This window comes from Lolium rigidum, chromosome 7, assembly GCF_022539505.1.
Source record: "Lolium rigidum isolate FL_2022 chromosome 7, APGP_CSIRO_Lrig_0.1, whole genome shotgun sequence".
In the NCBI taxonomy this organism is placed as follows: Eukaryota; Viridiplantae; Streptophyta; class Magnoliopsida; order Poales; family Poaceae; genus Lolium; species Lolium rigidum.
In genome coordinates, this window is record NC_061514.1 from 317707481 (window position 1) to 317728469 (window position 20989).

A 20989-nucleotide genomic window follows, 5' to 3' on the forward strand; every position below is an offset into this window, starting at 1 on the left:
GTTGGAAACAGAAAATGCTTCATGTGGTAATTGGTATATTGTCTTGAATAATTTGATACTTGGCAATTGTTGTGCTCAAATAGATCATGTTTAAGCTCTTGCATCATGTACTTTGCACCTATTAATGAAGAACTACCATAGAGCTTGTTGAAGTTTGGTTTGCATGATTGATCTCTCTAAAGTCTAGATATTTTCTGGTGAAGTGTTTGAACAACAAGGAAGACAGTGTAGAGTCTTATAATGCTTTCAATATGTTCTTATGTAAGTTTTGCTGTACCGGTTCATACTTGTGTTTGCTTCAAACAACCTTGTTAGCCAAAGCCTTGTACTGAGAGGGAATACTTCTCGTGCATCCAAAACCTTGAGCCAAAACCCATGCCATTTGTGTCCACCATACCTACCTACTATGTGGTATTTCTCTGCCATTCCAAAGTAAATTACTTGAGTGCTACCTTTAAAATTTCATTCTTTGTCTTTGCAATATATAGCTCATGGGAAAATAGCCTTAAAAACTATTGTCGTAAAGAATATGTAGCTTATGTATCTTATTTCTTATAAGTTGCTTGTTGAGCGGTAACCATGTTTCTGGGGATGCCATCAACTATTACACCTTTGAATATCATGTGAGTTGCTATGCATGTTCGTCTTGTCTGAAGTAAGGGCGATTTATCATGATCAAATGGTTTGAGTATGTATATTGTTAGAGAAGAACATTGGGCCGCTAACTAAAGCCATGAATCATGATGGAAGTTTTAGTTTGGACACTAATCCTCAATCTCTTATGAGAATATTATCTGTTGTCGAATGCTTATGCATTAAAGAGGAGTCCATTATCTGTTTTCTATGTTGTCCCGGTATGGATATCCTTAGTTGAGATCTATCAAAAACGAGAAATCAAATGCGATTTATCTCCTTGGACCTTTGTACAGGCGGCATAGAGGTACCCCTTTGTGACACTTGGTTGAAACATATGTTATGCAATGATAATCCATGTAAATCCAAGCTAATTAGGACAAGGTGCGAGCACTATTGGTATTCTATGCATGAGGGTTGCAACTTATAGGATGTCTTATGCATAACACATATGAATTATTACTACCGTTGACAAAATTGTTTCTATGTTTTCAAAATAAAAGCTCTAGCACAAAAATAGTAATCCATGCTTCCCTCTGCGAAGGGCCATTCTTTTACTTTATGTTGAGTCAGTTTACCTACTTCCTTCTATCTTAGAAGCAAACACTTGTGTCAACTATGTGCATTGATTCCTACATACTTGCTTATTTGCATTCATCATATTATTTTGTGTTGACAATTATCCATGAGATATACATGTTGAAGTTGAAAGCAACTGCTGAAACTTATATCTTCCTTTGTGTTGCTTCAAAACTTTCTACTAAGAATTTATTGCTTTATGAGTTAACTCCTATGCAAGTCTTATTGATGCTTGTCTTGAAAGTACTATTCATGAAAAGTCTTTCCTATATGATTCAGTTGTTTAGTGATTGTCTTTACCATTGCTTCGTATCACTTCATTCACTTCATATGCTTTACAATAGTATTGATCAAGATTATGATAGCATGTCACTTCAGAAATTATCCTTGTTATCGTTTACCTACTCGAGGGCGAGTAGGAACTAAGCTTGGGGATGCTTGATACATCTCAAATGTATCTATAATTTCTTATGTTCCATGTTAGTTTTATGACAATACTCACATGTTTTATACACACTTTACATCATTTATATGCATTTTCCGGCACTAATCTATTAACGAGATGCCGAAGCGCCAGTTCCTGTTTTGTGCTGTTTTTGGTTTCAGAAATCCTACACGGGAAATATTCTCGGAATTGGACAAAACGAACGCCCAGGGTCTTATTTTTCCACGGAGCTTCCAGAAGACCGAAGAGGATACGAAATGGGGCCACGAGGTGCCCTAACCATAGGGCGGCGCGGCCAAGGAGGGGCCCGCGCCGGCCTATGGTGTGGGCCCCTCGAGCGCCCCCCGACTCTGCCCTTCCGCCTACTTAAACTCTTCGTCGCGAAAACCCTATTACCGAGAGCCACGATACGGAAAAAGTTCCAGAGACGCCGCCGCCAATCCCATCTCGGGGGATTCAGGAGATCGCCTCCGGCACCTCCGTCGAGAGAGGGAATCATCACCGGAGGGCTCTACATCATCATGCCCGCCTCCGGATTGATGTGTGAGTAGTTCATCCTTGGACTATGGGTCCATAGCAGTAGCTAGATGGTTGTCTTCTCCTCATTGTGCTATCATGTTAGATCTTGTGAGCTGCCTATCATGATCAAGATCCATCTATTTGTAATGCTACATGTTGTGTTTGTTGGGATCCGATGAATATTGAATACTATGTCAAGTTGATTATCAATCTATCATATATGTGTTGTTTATGTTCTTGCATGCTCTCCGTTGCTAGTAGAGGCTCTGGCCAAGTTGATACTTGTGACTCCAAGAGGGAGTATTTATGCTCGATAGTGGGTTCATGCCTCCATTGAATGCGGGACAGTGACAGAAAGTTCTAAGGTTGTGGATGTGCTGTTGCCACTAGGGATAAAACATCAATGCTTTGTCTAAGGATATTTGTGTTGATTACATTACGCACCATAGTTAATGCAATTGTCTGTTGTTTGCAATTTAATACTGGAAGGGGTGCGGATGCTAACCCGAAGGTGGACTTTTTAGGCATAGATGCATGTTGGATAGCGGTCTATGTACTTTGTCGTAATGCCCTGATTAAATCTCATAGTAGTCATCATGATATGTATGTGCATCTCTATTTGTCAATTGCCCAACTGTAATTTGTTCACCCAACATGATATTTATCTTATTGGAGAGACACCACTAGTGAACTGTGGACCCCGGTCCATTCTTTTACATATGAAATACAATCAACTGCAATCTTTGTTCTCTGTTGTTCTTCACAAGCAAACATCATTCTCCACACCATACGTTTAATCCTTTGTTTACAGACAAGCCGGTGAGATTGACAACCTCTCTGTTAAGTTGGGGCAAAGTATTTTGATTGTGTTGTGCAGGTTCCACGTTGGCGCCGGAATCCCTGGTGTTGCGCCGCACTACACTCCTCCACCAACAACCTTCACGTGGCCTTCATCTCCTACTGGTTCGATAACCTTGGTTTCTTACTGAGGGAAAACATGTTGTTGTACGCATCACACCTTCCTCTTGGGGTTCCCAACGGACGTGTGCTTCACGCGTTATCAGCCTGTCCAAACCAAGTTAGAGAGGCTCACAAGGGCTGGTCGGCCACCACCCCCTCATGTAAGGAGATGGTGCGGCTAGGGTTAGGGTAGAACTAGTTTGAGTTAAGATTAGACGTTATCGCGTGTGTGCTTGGTGAAGCATCCCTCCGGGGATGGCGCTGCCGTTTATCTATTATGGTTGCTGCGGAGGTTCTTTTGTTCATCAAGGATTGTCGTACTTTGGTTTTGAGGCGTGGTGCTCTCCTCACGTTGCTTGCTGGATTTATCCCCTACTTCAGGTTGCGTTCCGCGCGTAATTGCAGGTATCTATCTACCCGGGTTCTCGCTGTGAAAGATCGGGCAACACCTAGGAGGATCTGGCTGGGATCCCCTTATCACAGAGGCCGGACCATCCGGTCCGAACCGGATCGTGCGCCGGGCCAGCACCAGGCGGAAGTGGGGACGTTTCTGGACAGCGCCCGGTTGGCACCGGTCCAAGGGCCTGTCGGCGCCGGGCCAGCCGGTGCCACGGCCGGTCCAGCCGGACCACAGACCGGCCAGAGGCAGAAATGTCGTTCTTCATTTTTGTCGAAGTGGGGGGTCTCCCTTTACCTTCTTGTTCCATTGATACACCGTTATGCCTATTTGGCTAATACCTGAGAATAATCTTATAGACATGTATTAGTCCGAACACTCTAGCAACGGTGTCATTGTTACCAAAATAATGGATGAGGGTAAAATACCCTTACAGCCCCTCTAGGTGTCCTTGCCGTTCAATGATGTTGCGAGCGCTGCGTTCAGCCCTGGGCAGTCCTCGGGTTCGTCGTTGCTGGAATTGATATGCTCGTCATGCTGGTCCTCTTCATCCTGGTCCTCCATCACCTCCGACTTAGGGGTGAGGAGGGCGCATGCGCATCTCTGCTGCTGCCGCGCTGGTTCGCGGATGGTGATCATGCCGCCAATGCTACCGCGCCTCTGAATCGCGGGCAGTGTCGCGTACTCTTGCTCCTCCTTCACCTCGCGCTTCGGCACGGTGTAGGGCGTGGCACGGTGCGAGGAAGGCTCCTATCGCGCCCGTCCCGAAGAAGGCGAGTGCGAGGACGACGAGCCCTTCCTCCTTGGCTGCCAGCGCACCGGAGCCCGAGGAGAAGGCGGCGGAGAAGGCGGCATTACTAACCTAGGGGTGCCATTGTGGATGTCGTCGATGACATCCGGGAGGGTGCGCCCGGGAACTCCCCAGAAACGGAGGCGCCCCTCCCTGTTCCACGTGTTGGTCCTGCCGACGAGGCAATCGGTGCTAGCCATGTCGGCGTCGTACTGCACCTGCAAGAAGTCCGCCCACTAGTCGTTGTTGCCGGTGGGGGACCATGTGGGATCGGCGCTCCTCTGCGATGAGGTGGATGCTTTAGGCTCTGATCGCATCCCACCAACGCTCTGTGCCCGGCGGCGGCGGGACGCCGATCTCGTTGACGGCCATCCTCCATCTGCCGATGCTTGGCAAGCGCATGTCCGGCGGGACAGGGTAGCGCGCGTGGTATAACGCCCACGCATCCGCCACCGTGAGGCTGCCACGCCCGAAGCCGTTCGCAGCGAGCGCGCTTTTGCGGGACGACGACATTGACGAGAAAAGGAAGGTGGCGAGAGGAAGGAAGGAGGCGGCGGCTGTCGAGAGCGAGGCAGCGAGAATGGAATGTGGAAGGGACGAGCAGGAATGATAGGGCGCTCTTTATACAACTCAGGGTGGGCATTCGGTTTTAACCGAAATTTCGGTTCGGTTTTTGAACAAATTCGGTTTTCAAAAATGGTAACCGAAATTGGCATGAAAATTTAGGAAACCGAAGATTCGGTTAACCGACAAATTCGGTTCGGTTTTCGGTTAAAACCGAATGAACCTACTCACTTGAACAAATAGTATGCATCACCGAAGAAAGCAAATAGTGATTGACATATCAACACAAAAAGCATCAACTGCGCAAGAAATCGACAAATGAGCATCAATCGTGGAGGGATGCTATTTGGTAGGCTGCGACACTCGTGGTACAGGTGCATCACTTGTGAGCGATTAAAAGGGGTAGCTAAGACTTCGAGCGACGTGTTCTATTATGCAGGTTTCACGCTATATTCAGAAAAAGCTAGTACATCAAAGACCAAAGTCATACATTGAATGAACAATTTTTGGAACATCAAACGCAATTGGGCTTCTATGGAATGATCGGTTTATGCACAAATTGATGGTAGGTTACTCAATTCGGTCTATTCGGTCTTTTTCGGTTGGTGGGGCTAAAAACCGAATTCTACCAAATTTAATTCGGTTAGTATAAATGAAACCGAAAAAATAGCGATTAATGGAAAAAACCGAGTTTTCGGTTAGTTCGGTTTCAGGTTCGGTTCGGTTTTCGGTTTCACGGTTTTTATGCCCACCCTGATATACAACGACGGCAAGCGAAGCTGCTGCGGGGGCGTTGGCCGCAATAAACGCCGGCGTGAATGGCCATGCGCGATGAGAAGCTTCACTGCGCCGCCTGGAAAAGCCGCGATGCCATTAACGTGCCTTGACCAGAGGTAGGCGACGGGTTTTGGACTTCCGTGTCACTGACGCATCAGGCCCACCACTCGTGACTGGTTTCGCGCTCTGATCGGCGCGCCTAAAGCGCCCCCTGTGGAGTGTGGGGCCGGCGGACAGCGTATTGGGCCGCGCCATTTAGGAGATGGAACTAAGACCGGTTAAATGTCTGACGCGTCCAAAAAAAAACCTTTGAAGATCGTTTTAGGGACGCGATTGGAGATGCTCTTATATTATCCATCAATTAAAGCTCACAATGTAACTTCTTTTGAAACCACATTTTGTGAAAAACCTTGGCATTCGACGCCTCACGAGTTAATTCTAAAAAACCACCACGCTACGATGTGAAGTTCGCAAACCCATCAATATTCGGCGAAACAAAAAATCACTAGTATTACGCGAGTTTCATTCGTGTTTTTAGCCGTGTTACACAAAAACTGACAGTGACGTGGCAGCGAAACTGAAGAGAGTCAAATGTTAGAAGGTTACTCAATTTGGGACTTTTTTGCAAAACTCTCTTATCTGTCTTTAAAAAAACCCACCCTAATTTTTTCTGGGCTGCCCGCTGCCTCTCCCCATCCATCACCACGGTGTCGCCTCTCCCCAACCACCGCAGGGCCCTCGCCGGCGCCTCCCCTGCACCACCCCACGGGCCCGCGTCCTGCCGGAGCCCGCCAGAGTTAGCCCCGTGCTGGAGCGTGCCGCGCTCGCGCCAGCCCTCTGCCCGACAGTGGTTGGTGGATGCACGAAAAATAAATTAAAAAGAGAAAGAAATAGAAAAAATGAAAAACAAACTGTAAAAAAGAGGAGAGGAGCTGACGTGTGGGTCCCCCAAAAATTTATAGAAAACCCCCTAAAGGTTAGATGCCTGGCTTGTTAATTCTTAAGTGTGTCAGATTCTGTGTTAACACGGCTAACCTAGCGATTTCAGTGGACGTTGCAACGACTTCATGTAATAATGGTGATTTTTTGCAGTTAGCTGGTGGGTTTACGAACTTCACGCGGCAATGTGGTTGGTTTTTAGAATTAACCCATGTCTCACAATATGGCATTGTCACCAACGAGAAAGAAAAGCCCTAAGAAACCACAGTAAAAGTCCTCATGCAATAATGTATATACCAAAAATCATGAAAGCATCATTTTGTAGAAGCCATAACAAATTCTCCTCGACTAAAGACAAACTGACTAGTAACTGCAACTATGTAGGGATCTGTGGCTCTATCATCGGTCTTACATGGACCGGTACAATGTGTGGAAGTTTTTTCTCGCCCGTGATCGCTACGTCCTTGCTCACCACTCCGTTGATTGTGTCAAGAAGAGGTTTGCAAAAGCTAGATTTTTATTTTTTGCAAAAAAATAGAGTATGTCCGGGCTACAGTGGAGCTCTATCTACCACACGATGTGCCTGTGCGCTCAACCCAGCACAGCATGCCAAGTTTGCCCCCATTTATTCAGACTTGCATCAAAGTGATTACAAATGGTAAATCGCTGTTGTCAATTTAATAAGTATTGAAATGAATGTCGCTGCGCCATGTTTCAACAAAAAACCAGCCTAATGCTTTAGTCTTCTATCCAGTGTTAAACAAAGTAGCCATGTAGGGTGTTTATGTTTTCATAGGGTGAGAGTACATGCATGTTTACCAGCATCCGCCTTTGTACCGTGTTTGTAAAAATAAAAACCTTCATCTCTCGACTTACTCATCTGCAGGCTCTAGGTTGTGTACGTTCATAGAAGAGTTCGTGTGTGTTTACCAGCATCAGCCTCTGTACTATATTTCTAACAATAAAAACCCTTATATCTCAACTTATCTGCAAGCTCTACTGAAGATGGTCAAAAGATACCCACTCTACGAGTGAATATAGCATGTTTTCTTGCATTGTACATGTTGATGGGTACGATGGTACAAGCGAGATGGAGAGGCGCGATGTAGGCCAAATTTCTTGTTTTTGCCACACACACACACCTACTTTTGCCGCCGTAAACTTTAGCATTTTATTTGCTCTCCTATTTCATAATAATAATAATATGGAGTGGACCATTTTTCTTCTCCGAATGGGAGATTTTATTTTGCTTTCGCCCACTTTCTTATTGTTTTGCTTTTGTTTTTTCCCTTCTGTATGAAGAAAACAAAATGACAATTTTTAGAGTGGCGAAAGTAATTTGAACAAAGAAAAAATGCCTCTTAACTATGAGTTTATTAAATAATAGCAGGACCGGACTAATCAGCGGTCGCTACATATTAGTCTATCGTGTTGCCATCGCACCTTCTCTCATATATGCAAATGATGGATTGACATAGATTATCTTAATTCTTACACTTGAATTTTGTTGTTGTTTCAAACTGTATACGAGAGCGATGATTTTTTTTCGCTGTCTACTTTGCCGTGAGTAGATGTTTCAACAAACTTTTTCACCAGTAATTGCCATATTATTAACATTTACTTGCTAGATTACTAGTACTTGGCTACTAGATTAAAATAACTTTGTTGCCAGGTTTTTAAACAGTTTTACACAAATACAAAACTTTATGATAGTAATTTTATATCATGATATCGTCTCTTAGTTATTGGAAACACTTGAATACTTGAAAAAAAATCCACTTATTTGGGCAATATACCAAATCGAAGTAGCCTTGAATTTGTCCAAAGGTGAAGGTGATATTATTAGCAGATCAAGTGTGTCATTCACATGAAGAAACCCAAAGAACTGTCACTGCTGGCAATCATGGAGGTGCTGAGGAAGAGTCTAGCTGGCCAACATCAACATGGTATTGTTACTTCGTTTGGAAACACAGGTCAGTGCTGTCACAAATCCTGATGCATCCATGTCCTAGGATGTATGTGAGTTTCAACGCTATTGCTTATTGCAAAAGCAGTACTGCCAAATTTGTGTACGCTACAGCAAAACGTGGTGTATGCTAGTATGAACATAGGCACCTAGCAACCATTGGTCTCTACTCCTTTCTCTGGGTCACATATGCATCATGCCTCTTTGTGAATTGTGATCATATTTCATTTCTCTTATCATGTTTAAATAGGAACAGCATTAGTTACAGTTTGATACTATATGGTGCAACAACCATGATGGATGCTTTTACACAGTTCAGTACTCCCATAAAGAGCACATGGCAATCCTGCACTTGTGTGAGCATCGCTTCCCTCGGTGAAGTAACTTCTTGCTCGACGTTCTTATATTATATTATCAATCAATTGAAGTTCACAATGTAGCTTCTTTCCAAATTACATTTTGTGAAAAATCTTGGCGTTCGATGCCTCACAATATGATATTGTCACCAACGAGGAAGGGTAGGCCTAAGAGACCACAGTAGAAGTCCACATGTAATAATATATAGACCAAAAATCATCAAAACATCATTTGTAAAAGCCGTAATCAATTCTCCTGGTTGATGTCTACGCACGCTTCTATTCCGTGTTGGGCCTCCAAGAGAAGAGGTTTGTAGAACAGCAGCAAGTTTCCCTTAAGTGAATCACCCAAGGTTTATCGAACTCAGGGAGGTAGAGGACAAAGATATCCCTCTCAAGCAACCCTGCAATCACGATACAAGAAGTCTCTTGTGTCCCCAACACACCTAATACACTTGTCAGATGTATAGGTGCACTAGTTCGGTGAAGAGATAGTGAGATGCAAGTGATATGGATGAATATGAGTGGTAATAGCAATCTGAAATAAAGATGGCAGCGAGTAAACATGCAGTGGAACAGTAAATAAACGGAGTTTCGATATTCGGAAACAAGGCCTAGGATCATACTTTCACTAGTGGACACTCTCAACATTGATCACATAACTGAATAAACAAATACTACTTTCTCTACACTCTCTTGTTGGATGACAAACACCATTCATTGTGTAGGGCTACAAGAGCTCCCTCAAGCCGGAGTTAACAAGCTCCACAACATTCGGTGTTCATATTTAAGTAATCTTAGAGTGCATAATAGACCATTGCAATTATACCGAGTACTAACATAGCATGCACACTTGTCACCGTCGAGGCTATGAAAGGGGAATAGATCGCATCAATACTATCATAGTAATAGTTAACTTCATAATCTACAAGAGATTACAATCATAACCTATGCCAAGTACTACATGATGCACACACTCGTCAACATTACATCATGGAGGAGGAATAGAATACTTTAATAACATCACTAGAGTAGCACATAGATGATATTCAACTAGATCACAAAGCTCATGATCACATAAAGATCACATGGGAGAGAGAGATGAACCACATAGCTACGGTACAGCCCTTAGCCTCGGGGGAGAACTACTCCCTCCTCATCATAGGAGACAGCAGCGATGATGAAGATGGCGGTGGTGTCGATGGAGATGCCTTCCGGGGGCACTTCCCCGTCCCGGTGGCGTGCCGGAACAGAGACTTCTGTCCCCCGAATCTTGGCTTCGCGATGGCGGAGGCTCTGGAACTTTTCTCGTATCGTGGCTTATTCCTTTAGGGTTTTCACGTTGGAGGCTTTATATAGGCGGAAGGGCAGCCTCGGAGGAATCCTGGTGCAGCCAGACCATAGGGGGGCGCCCCCCCCTTGGTCGCGCCGCCTTGTGGGGTGGGGCCCCTGTGATGACCCAGCGTACCACTGCATGGTGTAGTACACAAGTCGTTGACATAACACAAGTGAAACACCGTTCCACTCATATTACATCTCTCAGAGTGGTACAACAGAAACATATGCGAGTCCAAGGTATGTCTATAGAAGTACACACGAGCTGTTTACATAAGATCAACACAACCTCCTACTTTACAGTGAGGTAAAACTTCAAATAAAGCTCCAAAAGAACGACTCGTAGTCTATCTTATTGCTAACTCAAGTTTAAGAGCTACTTGGCTTGCTATAGAATTCTAGCTACTTAGGTGCTAGGATTAGGGAAAGGTTCCCTTCTATTACTAGTCTAGATTTCCATAATAGCTGATGTAGAAGTTAACTCCATTGACTTCTTTGATTGGATTCTTCATATTGTTGCAGTTGACTCCTTTGTCTTCGAGTTCCACGGTAGTTTCTCCTTCGGTGCCTTGATCTAAGAAGGGGGTTCAAATGAGATGGAATGAGTACGAGCGTACTCAGCAAGTTCATATTAGGAAATAGGTGTATCATGCACTAGCTACAGCCATAGACCAGAAAGTCATAGGCCAATGCAAGTTTTCATAAACATTTCTTCAAAAGGTTTATTTTATTCTGAAAACTATGCCCGTCAGTCTGGTTGACTAGAACTTCGTGGAGTTCCTTTCCTGCCGTGTTCGTAGTTCCCTTCCCGGAACAGGGAGTGACAGCCACAATTTGATACACTCTGAGAGGTGCGTTACTTTTCCCACAAGAGATCTCACCCTTTTTGCCATCCGCAGGGACTTGCCCCCGTTCACACTTCCTTTGGTGTGAGGCCAGGTATAAAGATCCAAGCCCACACCGCCTTCTCCGCGACCCTGCAAACCCACCCTTTTGTCCAACCGTACACCTCCAGTAGACTTCCCCCGATAATACGGCTTTACTCATGGTGTACTCCGGACAATCCATCATAGATCGTAGAGCCATCATCACTAATGGATGGGGATTTAAAAGGCTATCCCAACCTACGGCGAGTGCCTCCAACACCCCGCCGGCTCTACCAATCCGTTGGCGTGCGAAGGGAAAAGATACGGCTGGCTTCCCCGAGCCATTATAGATCTCATGGTCAACGCGGTTTGTACGGCGCTAGAATCACTCGGACGGCATTGGTAATTTAATCCTAGGGTGATATAACCCATTGCAATGGAACCTCCACCATATCAACACATACCATGGTTCCATTGCCCACCACATAGTCATATTCATAATTGTAAAATAATACTTTGCTTTTCAATGCATGAGTGATAAGTATAGTACTTTGCATATAGTTTGATACAAATAATCAAATGACATGAGCAAGCGATGAACTTGCCTTTCTTGACTGCAAGATTATGCAGGCAAAAGCTTCGATACGTGATAACTCCAAATTCTGAAATACCATCATCGTCCGGTAAGGACAATGTTTAAAGAAGCTGGCAAAGATGCTATAATGCATAGTATGAGATGCAATCGTCCCGAGCGTAACCTAACCTCGATGATTTAGGATGTATGAGTTGTAAAGATTTCTTTAGGGTTGGTTGCACTTTTAGAATGGTTCTCAAACAAGGTTCTTATTAGGGTTTGGTTATATTAGCATCATAATCAAGTGATATAAGACATCATAACAATCATACACATAAAGAATAGTGGTGGAATAATATGTAAAGAACAGTTGTCAATTTTAAGTTCTACAAAATATGGTTGATGATTACTTCTACTATACTCCAAAAGAATAACTTTTGAAGAACATGTTGTTTAAGAAATATTTAGTATTTCAAAGAAGGATTAGGCTTCTATGGTTTGATTGACATTTGTACTTCAAAAGAATAACTTTTGAAGAACAAATTAAATAAGAATATGAACTACTATACATAGGAGCTATGGCTTTCTAGGGTTTACTATTGGATTCATTTAGTTCACTAATAGGAACTAGTTGGTTCTTAACTTGGAATGGATTTCTATATAGCAAGTATTGGTAGATTTATTGCTATGGTTTCTCCTATACATCATTTCAAAGGATGGTTATTAAGATGGTTCCATAGGTTTGCTATTAGGGTTTACTATTGGATTCACATTTACTTTACTAAATAATCTCTAATGGTTTCTAAGCTAAGTGGCTTATCATTTCCTAAGTAGGGTTTAGTTGGATAGGAGCATGTGATGTGAATTGCTACACAAGATTGGTATTAGGGTTCATCATTATGGTTCTACTAGGGTTTGCTGGTTGAGGTTGATTATAATGGTGTGGTATATATGAGTGGTGATCAATGGCACTACCTTAATTACAAGCTAGGGTTTACATCTAGGTGGCACTAGTGGATCATATAGGTGTTACCCAAAAATTAAGACATGAAATGATGGTCTCATGTGAATTGTACCTAGTTTTATTTTTGTGAATCATGAGTATGCACTCATTGGTTGTTTATTAAGGTTCTACATGTAAAGGTGAAGTGGATATGATCACATGGGCTAAACCCCTAGGGTTTTAGGATTGCAACAATTAAGGATGAACACATAAAATAATGGGATTAAGGTCTTATTTAAATTAAAACTAGGGTTTCTAAATTATGGTACAACTCTTAAAATTATAATTGGCAATATAGGTGTGGTTACTAATTGCTTTGAAACAAAATCAGTAATGGTTTGACCTTTTATTAGTTTTCACAAGAATTTGTATTTGTTTAAGAAAATAGAAAATAACAATTTTCAAATTAGGGTTTATGGATTACCACTAATATTTAAGTTAATGAAAACATGATTAAGAAAATTAATCTTAACATTTTATTTTCTTACTGAATAGCTAAGATTTAATTTTGAAACTTAACTAATTATTGAATTCAAATTAAGCTTCAAATAAATGAAAAGGCATAATGAATGAAGTTAAAAATAAATGGATTTTTATTTTGTCACACATTTTTGTTTTATATTTTATTTGAATAGAGTTTATTTTTGTGAGCATTTTGATATATTATTCATATTTTTCTGAGTTGAAATGAATTTTATATGGTTTTACAAAGTTTCAGTGATTTTCTGGAATTTATAAATAAGTGGAAATACTAAACCTACCGGTTCACTTTTACCCCTAGACACAGACAGGTGGGACCAAGTCCAGGTCACCTGCCTCGTTGGCAGCTGACCGAGTCAAAGCAACCAAAGGGTCCCGCCAGACACGTCACCCTCGCCGGCGGCTAAACGTCGGCGACCAGTATACGGCGGCGCTAGCGATTTAGGGATCCCCGGGATGCGCGGATAGGTGCTCTAGAATCCCCACGACATGAGGAACACGATGGTGGTGGCGGAATGGGCTAATGGTCACCGGAGCTTCATCGGAAACCATGTCCCGCGACGGTGCTACTCCGGTGGAAATCGAATCAGAGGCTACAGGAGGTTCTAGCATGTGAGATCTAGCTCTACAGATGCGTATGCTCACCCTGAAGCTCAAGGTGTGGTCGGCTCCGGCGATGGTCGACGGAGACGACGGCGATTGGCGATTTCCCGGCGATGTGCTGCAGAAGGGAACGCCGAGATTGATCCTCCACACGGCTCCCCTGGATGCTGGGCTCCTCCCAGATGCTCCTTGAGTCCAGGCGCTCCTCCTGGACCACGCGCCAGAGGCTGGGGTGGCCTCCTCCGTCGGCTTCGTCTTCGACTCCGGCGACAGAGAGTGGACGAATTTGGGATATAGGGAGTGTCTGAGAAGGTTTGAAGTGGTGGAGGCGATCAAGGCGTGCACGGCGATGCCCTCCACCTATTTATAGGCCAAGGGAAGCCCTGTGGCCTCGACACGGCGACGGCCATGGTCGGGAGGTGGCGGTCTCTGGAGACTTCTGCTTGGTAAAGATCTTCTCGTCCGCGGATAGGCTCGGACGCGATTCTAGTTGGGCGCGGTTCTGAGATGTCTGGCGACGTCCGGGGCGTGCTTATCGTCGACGAGGTCGTGGCCTACTGGCTTCGCCGCGCTGTCGTGCTCGGAGACGACGACGACGAGTCTTTTCTTCTCGCACGAATATTAAAGCAACCGAAACGGTATTTGGTTTGGGCTGGGCTGCTCCTGGTCCTTTGCTGGGCGAAGTTGGTGGGCTGCGTTGTTGGGCTCGGCCGAACAGGTAGGCCTGGTAAGCCCCTCTCTCACCTCTTTTCTTTTCCATTTTCTTTTCTGTTTTTATTTCCTGGTTTCTATTTGTTATTTGGATTCAAATTTGAATTCTGGTTTTGCTTTGCAGGTTCTAAAACATTTGAATATCAATATAACTTGGTAACAATGCTCACTGTATAATTTTGTTGTTTAAACAAATATTTAGTTTATGATTTAATTGATATCTTGTGAGGCTTGAGTAAAATAGAAATGTTTTAGTTATTTATCTCAATTCCCTTTTTTAATTTAGGAACCATATCTATTTAAATGATTTGAAATTTAGAACATGTGCATAATGAAAATATTATTAGGTTTAACTAGTGTGCTTAACAATATTGATTGTTCATATTTATTTTAATTATGGCTAGAGTTTAAAGCAAATGGTAATAAGGATGGATTGGACCATGATTTTATGTGGAGAATTATTTCTAAAGTTTAAGAAAATGGTTGGATAACTTTATGGTTATGACTCTTGCTTAGCCCTTCTAGCTGGAATGTGTACTTGTGATCTATGATACACAAGTTAGGGAACAATATTTTAGGTGGATTGGATCCTATGTGAAGAGGTTTAGGGTTTTGATAATGCTTCACTAATTTAAGTATCAATAGGCATGAGGCATGGCAGGGTTCTACTTATTATTTTATGTGTTAGATGAGACATAGTGATCATATGATTTAACTTATCATCTATATCTACAAGTTATGATCATGCATTAGACAAGATTCACTTATTCATCACTAATCCCTCTTTAATATTCCACTCATCACACTCATCCTAGATTCTTAGGGTTTAGTAATCTATATACCAAGTTGTGATAATTATGGTAATTAGCTTCTTAAGTGTATTGGACTATTGGACATAGGGTTCTCACCATCCAAGTATCAGATATTAACATGACATAGACTAGGTTTAGTACTTCTACTAATAATGCTTATCATTAATTCATGGCTATGAGTTAGTATCTATAACTTCTCTCACTTATCAATGTCTTGGAATATCCTAAGGTCCTTCTCAAGAGATGATGATATGATCCTCTAAATATATGGTTTCCCTAGGAATTCTACCTTGCAATCTTCTGTAGCTTGTTCTTCAGGAAATCTGATAAACCTGCATCTTGTGGTATGCCTCCACCTCCTAGCTTCTTCATCTTGTTCCTAGCTAATTCATATGGAGTGGCTCTATGTGTTTGTTCCCATGTATCATGCTACAAGATGAGTAAAGGGATGAAGGGTGTGGCTCTATTTATAGGCTTGGGCAAGCTCTAATATCATGACACATAGGTGGTGACTCTTATGTTGGTTAGATGAGTAAGGTGCTTGGTTGTCATGCTCTCATCCATAGCAATCCTTTGAGCATGAGGTGGCAAAGCTTGGAAAGCAAGTCATGTAGATATTTTCATCCCATGTGGCATGATCATTATCCTCTCATATGATTTATTTTTAGATAGCCAAGTGGCATTTGTTACTAAATATCTTGTGGATGATTTTATTATTGTAGATGAGTCATCATACCATATTTGATTGGATTTACATTATAATATTGGTCAAAAGGTCAAGGTTGAAGGTTATTCCTCAATTTTGGATAGTTGGGTTTGATTTCACCAAGGCATGATCAAATGAGTTTCAAAATACTCATAGTTAGTTTTATTCAAATAGTTTGAACTATAATTCGTAATGTAAATGGATTTAGTTTGATGATATTCCATATATTTAATAAGTTATGATTTAAATAAGAATGTGTAGCTTTTATGCACTTTAGACCCTGTGGTTTAACTTATTTATAAGTGAATTAAATTACACACAAAGGTAGTTGCTACTTTCAAGTGTTAATAAGTTAGAGTTTGATTCTTAAAGAATGTGTTGATATAATCTAATTCTATTTGATCTAAATCATCTCTACCCAAAACAAGGTTTTAGCAAAGATCACAGTGAAGTTTATAGCGCTTGACTTGATGATCTACTTCAATTCCAGCAAGTCAAGTGAAACTTCAATTACTGTGGTAAGTTTTATTTGAAAGCGCGAAAATTCCCCGGATTTTCTATGCATGAATGCAATGCACACTTTGGTGTTCTCTCATTTTATTGCCTCTAAACCTGGGATATTACAGCCTCTCCCCTTAAACCGAACTTCGTCCCGAAGTTCGAACGCTCTCATGTTTCGGAATGTTGAAATGTCTTGAACAGATCACCATCCTTCAACTCCATGGTGATCACACTAGATATAGTGGAATATATCCCTTGTCCAGATCCTTCCGGAAGTCTTCTGATGTCTGGCACTGATACTTTCTTCTATTCTATGATTTCTTCCAACACTCTAAGCTTATAGGCTTACTATCCAAAGATTCTTGGATTAAGACATCTTATTGTGTTAATGGGCTTTACTAATGGCTGTGGTGACATCTTCCTATTTGGGTACTTAAAACTTGGTTCTACCAGCTGCGATAATCCAGCTGCGGTGTAATATGGCACTACGATTTACCAGCTGCGATACTCAAACCTTAATTCTAAAGGATTTATTTAAAGTAAGGTATTGTTTTCCCTTACTACCATAACGAAAGTAATGGTACTTAGTAAGGTATTTACAATAGGCATGGTCCTGGTTGTTTAGTCCTACGAATGGATTAGACTCATTTAGTCCATCCAATCATGGCTTCTAGTTTATACTAGTTATCTTCCTTTTGGTTTCTTTAGGTTCCATGAAAGGAATCTTTCTACTAGGCTTATGTTTTGGTATGGTCAAACTCCTTCGGTCTTAGTATCTTCTTAAGCTTGGATTGTCCTCCGACATCTTCTTCATCCAACTTCATTATCTTAAGCTTACTTAAGTTCTCTTGGTTTTGGAGTAATTACAATTACCTACTCAAGTTAAGGTCTAACCCTTACTTCCTCGAGATATGAACCTCGGCTTCTGGTCTGACAACCTCCTGAGAGTACTATTATATGGATACTTCCCAACAACCTTATAAAAATAAGATCGGACTTCCTCTCAGTTCAGACCTTTTTCTCCGTCTATCATACTCCAAACAATTTCTTAATACTTCTCCTTCAGCCTTCCTCTCCCCCTTGGAGTTTACTAATGATCTTCAAACTTCCTTTCTTCTAATCATTAAACTCCAAGGTTAGATAGTTGGTTTAAGTCTGGTTTATATTTTGTACCTTTCAAAAGTCTCACGAAGAATTCTTTGTGGTGTATCCACACAGTTGTGGGTATCCATTATGAATCCTCCGACTAAATATTTACCAACTACGAGATACCAGCTGTGAAATACTAGCTGCGGAATCCCTCTTTCTTTTAGGGTAAAGAAATGTTCAGGCTGTGGGCTATCTGGTACCAGCTGCAGACTACCTAGTACCAGATGTGGCTTATTGGATACCAGATGTGGCTATGTTATGGTTCTAGTCAATATCTACCTACCAGTTGTGGCTACTTTTATAGTTTTAGTTAAGATATACCTCACTTCACATACTTTCTCTTCATGATTAATCCTATATCAGCTGCGGTCTTATTATACCAGCTATGACTTCACTTGTCTATTTTCCTTCTTCCAGGGTTTGTTTTGCAAGAAAACCACTTGTGGATACTATGAAAATAGTATTTTAAGTGACTTCACTTGCATTCCCTTCTTCCATAATGAATACAGCTCTACTTCTACTGCTCCATATTCACTATTTTTCTCACTTCCATGATACTTCCATGTTGAAGTACTCCTTGATTAAGGATAAAAGTGAGTTTTGATTGGTCCTTCCTTCAGATTGTTGTGGTTACTTCCCACAACTTTACTTCCTTCTTCTAGTGAACCTTCATCTTATCTTCAAAATCTTCAGAATTCGTCACTTCCTCACACGAATACCTTTACCCTCTAGACCTATAACATCAAGTAAGAGCTTGATATTGCAACATGCATTTGCATATCAAAGTCAAACTTCATGTATGGATCTAGTCAATCAATGAAGATTCAATAAAATCCAAGAAGATCCAGCTTTGTGCTTATAATACACATCCTTATATGCCTGAATATAATAATTGGGTAAGACATCCCTAAACATCAGGATCAGATGTGTAGTATATAACACCACATAAGATAGGTTTAGGTTGTGATACTTAGCACAAATACGTGAATTTCTACTATTTGTCTCAATATTTATCTTAATTGCACATTTGCAATGAGACAAACTTGAAACAAAATGGCCTGGGATAGTTGAAGTTAACCTAGTTTTCTTTGGAAGTACTAACAAAATAGTATACCATATATATGTGCTATTGAGGACTACTTCCTATAATACAATTAGTTCTAACATGTCTACTCTAAACACATGATTGTTTAGAATATACCACCTATAACTCTAGGATTTCTCTATGTGATATGCTCTAAATAAGCCTTCTTTAAATTAAGGACTATGGTTCTAACATACTTGATACAATTATTAGGATTTTTAAGGCCTAAGCTTTCGAACTATTCCCTAAATCCTACTCCTTATCATCCTTTTGTTATCATACTTATGATGTTCTACTCCATCACATCATGATTCTCAAGTGAATCATATATGATTACCAACTTTACCATGAAAAGTAGACTTATATAACTCCTATCACTCTTCCTTACCTCCTATGATTGACTCATCATAGACATATACTACCTTATATAACTTATCTCCCTTACTTAACATCAGTCATTTGACATTTTGAATGATTATTACTTAATCATACTTGTATTGGTATACTTCTTCCAATAGGATATCTTCCTTATGGTTGTATCCTCTCTTTGGACTACCATGTTTTGTATACCAACTGTGGTCTACTACCACCAATTATCTTAAGCTTCAATGGTGTTCTAATTATTTGGAATGAAGCAAGATAACTAACTAACTTTACTTAAGAAAGATAGATAAGAAAGATTGACTCAAGTGTGTCAGGATTATTCTCAAGTGAATACCCATCTCAAGTCAAAAGAATAATTGGTTTGGCTAAGACAACTTCCTATAGACACTACCAAACCTATAGGTCTCCTTTAAAGGGTTTTAATCCTAGGGTCAAAGCATTTGCTCCGATACCGACTGTGATGACCCAGCGTACCACTCGCATGGTGTAGTACACAAGTCGTTGACATAACACAAGTGAAACATCGTTCCACTCATATTACATCTCTCAGAGTGGTACAACAGAAACATATGCAAGTCCAAGGTATGTCTATAGAAGTACACACGAACTGTTTACATAAGATTCACACAGCCTCCTACTTTACAGTGAGGTAAAACTTCAAATAAACTCCAGAAGAATGACTCGCAGTCTAACTTGTTGCTAACTCAAGCTTAAGAGCTAACTGGCTTGCTATAGAAATCTAGCTACTTAGGTGCTAGGATTATGGAAAGGTTCCCTTCTATTACTAGTCTAGGTATCCATTATAGCTGATGCAGAAGTTGACTCCATTGACTCCTTTGATTGGATTCTTCATCTCGTTGCAGTTGACTCCTTTGTCTTCGAGTTCCACGGTAGTTTCTCCTTCGGTGCCTTGATCTAAGAAGGGGGTTCAAACGAGATAGAATGAGTACGAGCGTACTCAGCAAGTTCATATTAGGAAATATGTGTATCATGCACTAGCTACAACCATAGACCATAAAGTCATAGGCCAATGCAAGTTTTTGTAATCATTTCTTCAAAAGGTTTATTTTATTCTGAAAACTATGCCCGTCGGTCTTCACGAGGTTGACTAGAACTTCGTGGAGTTCCTTTCTCGCCGCGTTCGCAGTTCCCTTCCCGGAACAGGGAGTGACAGCCACAATTTGATACACTCTGCAGAGGTGCGTTACTTTTCCCACAAGAGATCTCACCCTTTTTGCCATCCGCGAGGACTTGCCCCCGTTCACACTTCCTTTGGTGTGAGGCCAGGTATAAAGATCCAAGCCCACACCGCCTTCTCCGCGACCTGCAAACCCACCCTTTTGTCCACCCGCACACCTCCAGTAGACTTCCCCGATAATACGGCTTTACTCATGGTGTACTTTGGACAATCCTTCATAGATCGTAGAGCCATCATCACTAATGGATGGGGATTTAAAAGGCTATCCCAACCTACGGCAGTGCCTCCAACACCCCGCCGGCTCTACCAATCCGTTGGCGTGCGAAGGGAAAAGATACGGCTGGCTTCCCCAGAGCCATTATAGATCTCATGGTCAACGCGGTTTGTACGGCGCTAGAATCACTGGACGGCATTGGTAATTAATCCTAGGGTGATATAACCCATTGCAATGGAACCTCCACCATATCAACACATACCATGGTTCCATTGCCCACCACATAGTCATATTCATAATTGTAAAATAATACTTTGCTTTTCAATGCATGAGTGATAAGTATAGTACTTTGCATATAGTTTGATACAAATAATCAAATGACATGAGCAAGCGATGAACTTGCCTTTCTTGACTGCAAGATTATGCAGGCAAAAGCTTCGATAC